At 42.8% G+C, this 6862-nt stretch overlaps 1 long non-coding RNA gene across 1 annotated transcript; it reads left to right on the top strand.

Annotated features, from left to right (window-relative positions):
- The first annotated feature begins 827 nt into the window (after positions 1-827).
- Positions 828-4222, top strand: LOC311147293. Its single transcript, XR_014614778.1, has 3 exons — positions 828-926; positions 1057-1219; positions 1360-4222. It is a non-coding gene; the product is annotated as an uncharacterized lncRNA (long non-coding RNA).
- Positions 4223-6862: the final 2640 nt, after the last annotated feature.

Raw genomic sequence — 6862 nt, 5'->3', positions numbered from 1 at the left:
TTAGTATAGGAAAAGCTACCTAGGTGAGATGGAAGTGGTTTTGCCACTGTAGGAGTCTAGTCGATCACTCTTTTTAACAGTGTTTATCCCCCTTTATTGATACAGAGCTGTCTGAGTCCAAGGTGTATCCCACTGTGGTGGACCCGATCAATAATGACAGAGCAGACTCAGGCACCCTGAAGAACATGCTGAAACAGCGCCCCCCTAAGATCTCTCACTTACTGCGAGACAATCTGCCCAAAGGTAAGCACCTGCTCACATGTATCCTGGTACACTTGTGGCTACATATTATATTTTTGTGTAACAACTGTTTGGGCATCCCTGATTTTAGAAAGACACTGCATCCAAACTACAGTCACACGACCCAATGTATTTATCTTGCAGCGTCTGCCAACTTCCACTATGGCAAGTTCTTTAAGAAGAAGATCGACGCCAGGAAGAAGGATCACAGCTACCGGGTGTTTTAGACAGTGAACCGGCGCGCAATGTCCTTCCCCATGGCAGACAACTACTCCGTGTCACTCCTCATAAACGACTACCTAGGCATGAGCCGACACCCCAGCATGTTCCAGGCCATCATGTGTGTGGGGCAGGCAGGTCACAGGAACTGTAGATGGTTGATTAAGGAGGATGATGGTTTAAGATGGATGGAGGTTGACTAGACAGGCATGCAGTTATAACACTGTTTTTATCTTAGAAATGTGTAGTTCCACTCATAGTTTTCCAGACAAGACGACAATCAATTATCAAAGGCCTCTCTTCTCCTTCTTTAGGGATACATTACAGAAGCACGGTGCGTGAGCAGGAGGAACACGGAACATCTCATGGGCCAGTAAGTTCCACGTGGACTTGGAGTACGAGCTGGCTGCTCTTCACTTCCTGCTTTTGTGGCCAATGACTCTGTTCACTCTGGCTGATGCTGCCAGGTACTAACTCAAATGTAGTAGTTTTTCATATCCTTCTTCTTCCTGTGTTCTGTAATAGCTCATGGACAAAATGAGCTCTTAATTATCTGCTTTAAAAATGCCCTGGTGGACACTGTGCTCTCCTACGCAGAAGGCTTTATCTTCACCTCGCTGCCCCTCATGCTGCTGGCCGGGGCCCGGGAGTACATCCAGACCCTGAAGGGGTAGGAACCAGAGGAACGTCAAGCTGCTGCACCAGATGCTGATGTACTCAGGCCACAGTCCACTGCCCCAGCCACATCATCCCTGTCAGGGTAAGACTGGTCTGTTAACCGAGATTCAAACCATGGAAACGAGAGAAGAAAATTCTATCAACAATGGCTGTTATATTTCATCCCTGAAGAAAACGTGTTATGTTATCACCTGATGATTCATATTTGACCCCTTATTGCAGGTGGCGGACGCTGCGAAGGACACAGAGGTTTTGTGACGACATGATGTCTCGCTACAACATCTACGTGTTAGCCATCAACTACCCCACGGTGGCCCGGGGAGAGGAAGGAGGTAGGTCTGGAGCTGAAGCCTCTCTCGTCAGGGGAGTGTAACTTCTGCCAGCAGCCTCTCCACTTTGAACTGATGACCGAGAGAGAGAAGTCGTTCTTCTCCGGCATGAGTCACATGATATCAGCCAACCCCAGAAACGATATACCTCTTCCCCATATCAAATCTCTATTTAAGATATTTGTTCTCTTATCTATGTATAATTCTATCACAATATATGAAATATTCTTATTTACAAGTAAATGTTTGGGGAAAGTTATGCTTTTGCTATTGTGTTTTTGGAGCAACTATTCTGTAAATACAATTTATGTTGAAAAGATAAGGTCAGGGTTTACAGGAAATGTTTTATTTTTCTTATCACTTTGGTAGTGGAAAATTATTTAACATTATCTCAACCAAATATCAGCTTTGACAAACATTAAATATGCCCTCTGCTCTGCCACACTTCACCAGAGTGATTTAGCTCATCTGAAACCACTGTGAGAACACACTTCTGATAACTATTTTCTCTACTAATGTTATCATTTTATTCTGACATGGAGGACCTGGATACAGTTGGTCCTAGGGAATAGGACCTACGCGCATTCAATGTTTTTCAGAAGTTGCAAATGCATTTCTATGTCAATATGTCAGTCATTTTAGCTCTGGTATGGGGTGTGCCTATTCCCCTAACAACACCCTTGAGCCAACACCTAAATCATAGTAAAATCCCCCTCTTAACTGTGTTTCAACATGTTGAAGAATGTAGCATTGTGCCCCCTCACACACTTCCATTTTACTTTGGCCCTTCAATATTTGCTCCTTTAACATTAGCAAAAGGCTCTCAGGCGGAGCAGAACAAGTCACCTCTTGAATTGACTATACTCATTCACTGTTTTCATTCTAACTAATCTAGGTTTAGAGGGCTTCAAATGGAGAGTCAACACTCCAGCATATTACACATTAGTGCTTAACAGATTCAGAAAACTTGAATGTCCTCAAAGAGTCAATTCATTTTGCAGCATTCACAATACATACAGACCAAATCACATTAAAAAACAACATTAAAATAGCAAAGGATATATATAAGCAGGTAGACAGGATAAGTGCAGGTTCATTATCAAAATGTCAAAAATGGCCTGCTTGTACATGTTAATTAATGTGCTAAAGTGCTATTAGTCCAACATTGTATTAAGTTGCAGTATTGCATTTGGAATTAAAGAGTCCCTAGGCTCTGTTTGTTTTGACTTTTGGTTGTCTATACTTGCAGCCAGAGAGGAGGTGCTGGAATTTGGGGTGGAGTGGGTGGTAAGTGTCAAATGCTAGTGTTGGCCTTCTGGAGGGCTCTGCCCAGGTAGAGCGATGACAGCTCTTGTGGTTGCTGCCCCATGATTTTTCCGCAAGTCCTGACTATCTTGCTCAGCCAATTTTTCTGTGCGACCTTGGCATAAGCTTGAGAGGCAACTTACAATTTCCATTTGTTCCTTAGTACTTTTACACTTCATATTCATAAGGCGACTTGGTCATGAGTCTCTTTATTACATGGGTCACTACTTGGGGTTCCATTTGTCATACTATCAAATTTGTGAATTTCATTGAGATAGTAGCATATTATCACTGCATAGTGTAGCTGATCAGTACATTCAACATGCCTTTCTTATTTCTACCAGAGGGAGGACCAGTGCACCTTATTTCAAGGAGTTGGGTTGCCTCATCTACTGTGAGTGCGGCAACTGCAATGTGACACTAGACGGGAATAATGCAACATGTAACATCTCCTTGGTTTGAAGCTACAGTGAGGGAAAAAAGTATTTGATCCCCTGCTGATTTTGTAAGTTTGCCCACTGACAAAGACATCATCAGTCTATAATTTTAATGGTAGCTTTATTTGAACAGTGAGAGACAGAATAACAACAACAAAATCCAGAAAAACGCATGTCAAAAATGTTATAAATTGATTTGCATTTTAATGAGGGAAATAAGTATTAGACCCCTCTGCAAAACATGACTTAGTACTTGGTGGCAAAACCCTTGTTGGCAATCACAGAGGTCAGACATTTCTTGTAGTTGGCCACCAGGTTTGCACACATCTCAGGAGGGATTTTGTCCCACTCCTCTTTGCAGATCTTCTCCAAGTCATTAAGGTTTCGAGGCTGACGTTTGGCAACTCAAACCTTCAGCTCCCTCCACAGATGTTCTATGGGATTAAGGTCTGGAGACTGACTAGGCCACTCCAGGACCTTAATGTGCTTCTTCTTGAGCCACTCCTTTGTTGCCTTGGCTGTGTGTTTTGGGTCATTGTCATGCTGGAATACCCATCCACGACCCATTTTCAATGCCCTGGCTGAGGGAAGGAGGTTCTCACCCAAGATTTGACGGTACATAGCCCCGTCCATCGTCCCTTTGATGCGGTGAAGTTGTCCTGTCCCCTTAGCAGAAAAACACCCCCAAAGCATAATGTTTCCACCTCCATGTTTGACGGTGGGGATGGTGTTCTTGGGGTATTAGGCAACATTCCTCCTCCTCCAAACACGGCGAGTTGAGTTGATGCCAAAGAGATCCATTTTGGTCTCATCTGACCACAACACTTTCACCCAGTTCTCCTCTGAATCATTCAGATGTTCATTGGCAAACTTCAGACGGCCCTGTATATGTGCTTTCTTGAGCAGGGGGACCTTGCGGGCGCTGCAGGATTTCAGTCCTTCACGGCGTAATGTGTTACCAATTGTTTTCTTGGTGACTATGGTCCCAGCTGCCTTGAGATCATTGACAAGATCCTCCAGTGTAGTTCTGGGCTGATTCCTCACCGTTCTCATGATCATTGCAACTCCACGAGGTGAGATCTTGCATGGAGCCCCAGGCCGAGGGAGATTGACAGTTATTTTGTGTTTCTTCCATTCGCGAATAATCGCACCAATTGTTGTCACCTTCTCACCAAGCTGCTTGGCGATGGTCTTGTAGCCCATTCCAGCCTTGTGTAGGTCTACAATCTTGTCTCTGACATCCTTGGAGAGCTCTTTGGTCTTGGCCATGGTGGAGAGTTTGGAATCTGATTGATTGATTGCTTCTGTGGACAGGTGACTTTTATACAGGTAACAAGCTGAGATTAGGAGCACTCCCTTTAAGAGTGTGCTCCTAATCTCAGCTCGTTACCTGTATAAAAGACACCTGGGAGCCAGAAATCTTTCTGATTGAGAGGGGGTCAAATATTTATTTCCCTCATTAAAATACAACGACATGTGTTTTTCTGGATTTTTTTGTTGTTATTCTGTCTCTCACTGTTCAAATAAACCTACCATTCAAATTATAGACTGATCATTTCTTTGTCAGTGGGCAAACGTACAAAATCAGCAGGTGATCAAATACTTTTTTCCCTCACTGTATATCAATGCTTTGAAGACATGCCATACTATATAAACCATATTCTTATCATGATCTACACCCAACTTAAATAGTTTCATATTGATCATGTTAATTTGTCAGGATATAAATATTTTAACAAATATATTTTGCCTGTGTAGGGTTGAAGCTGTCAACAACATGATAAAGTGCCATGGTTAACAGGTTTGCACTATGTGCCAAAGGCCTTCATCATTTCCAATGTGCCACATCAATTAGGAGAAAAAAACACTTGTCTTCTCTATTATTTATGAGGTTACCTACACACCAGAAGAGGCTGGTGGGAGGAGCTATAGGAGGACGGGCTCATTGTAATGGCTGGAATGGAATCCATGGAACAGTATCAAACACATCAACCACGTTGACTCCGTTCCATTTATTCCATGCCAGCCATTACAATGAGCCCATCCTCCTAAAGCTCCTCCCACCAGCCTCCTCTGCTACACACTTAACATCTGCACATGACGAGCGTGTGCATGAGCGGGTGAGTGAGGGGGTTCAAAGCAGCACTCTCGACATGCAAAGCCAGGATCCTGCAAATCAAATATATTTCCTGCCGTTCCTAAGAGAGAGAGAGAGAGGGAGAGAATTGCCATGAGGTCATATTCTGAGAGTATTATGTAATTGGAATGCTTCTCTGAGTGCCCTAGTCAAGTGACCAGCACCACTTCATGCAAAGCCAGGCATCATTGATCATAATGACATTCTCATGCCACTTCAGCAGTGAGAGACTGTGTTTATATCCTCTTTTTAAATAATTTAGAGTTATGATTTTATTGTTTAATATGTTATTGTTTTGTGTATGTAATCGGCTACAGGACAGCAGTCATCTGGTTACAGTACACAGCAATATTCAGAGTGCATTTCATTATGATGTGCATTTAAAATGAAAACCTATGTATGTGGCTGCAAATGTGTGGTGAAACAATGTTTTTAAATGGGGTTACTTTGAAATATGTATGAAACTATGTACGGCATTTACCTAGTAATAACCATGTAATGTTCATGTTATGGTTTCAAAAGCTGCTGAATCAAAGCTGTTGAATCAAGTAAATGTTTGACTCAATCCCAAAACGCAAACCCAATCCCAGTCTCTAATTTCCCGCTCCAGAATGTAATTCACAGAGTAAACTTTCCTGGCTCTTTGTGCACTTGGCAGAATGTTCTGTACACTACGTTCTGTATTTGACCAAATTTTTCTTAGACTTACTCACATCATTCATGATAGTTTATATGCACACCCTGCAGTTCCTTATCAAGGCAGAACAGAGGCAAGCCTCTGCACTGCACACTCTCTGGGGAGAAAACTGTGTGCATGCATGTGGGTGAGAAGACAACACGTGTGTGTGTGTGTGTGTGTGTGTGTGTGTGTTTGTGTGAGAGAGAGAGATTGTAAATGCAGGTTCAGCTCCCCCTCCATTTTGCGTTAATCCTGCGAGCGCTGCACATCTGTGTCTCTCCCATTCACATGCACAGACAGATGAGCTGCATGGCTGGCTTCCCATTGCACGCACACAAACACACTCTTTCCATCTTTCTCTTTAGCACACACACATTCTTTTTCTCTCACACACAAAAACACACACTGAGGGTGGTCCTGGGGATTCTTGCCACTGCAGTCATCGTCTTTGTAGTCCTCAATGTGATGATAACAAATCACAAAATCCTGTGCTTCTTTTTCTGAAAGAAAGAGAGCAAGATATCTCTTCTGGTAAGATATACATGTAGGCCAGGTAGCTCAGTGTTTCTGAAAAGGTTAGTGACTAAAATAATCAGGGTCTAAGCATTATATGAATGTAACATTGGTGTTATAAAGAAACTACACTATGGCTCTGATTACAGATAATGGATCTGACAGTGACAGAGGATAAAATCAGAGGGTAGAGGTGGGATGTAGGCTATGTGAAATGAAGAGGAAGGAAAATCTGCAGACAGCATACAACACACTAGTAATTGCGTGGAATTCTATGAAAAATGATCAAATGAAAGCAGGACAATTTAGTGGACTGTTCCCCCAC

The sequence above is a fragment of the Coregonus lavaretus genome, assembly GCF_964263955.1.
Source record: "Coregonus lavaretus genome assembly, chromosome: 20".
Lineage (NCBI taxonomy): Eukaryota > Metazoa > Chordata > Actinopteri > Salmoniformes > Salmonidae > Coregonus > Coregonus lavaretus.
This window is presented reverse-complemented; position numbering and strand designations above follow the sequence as displayed.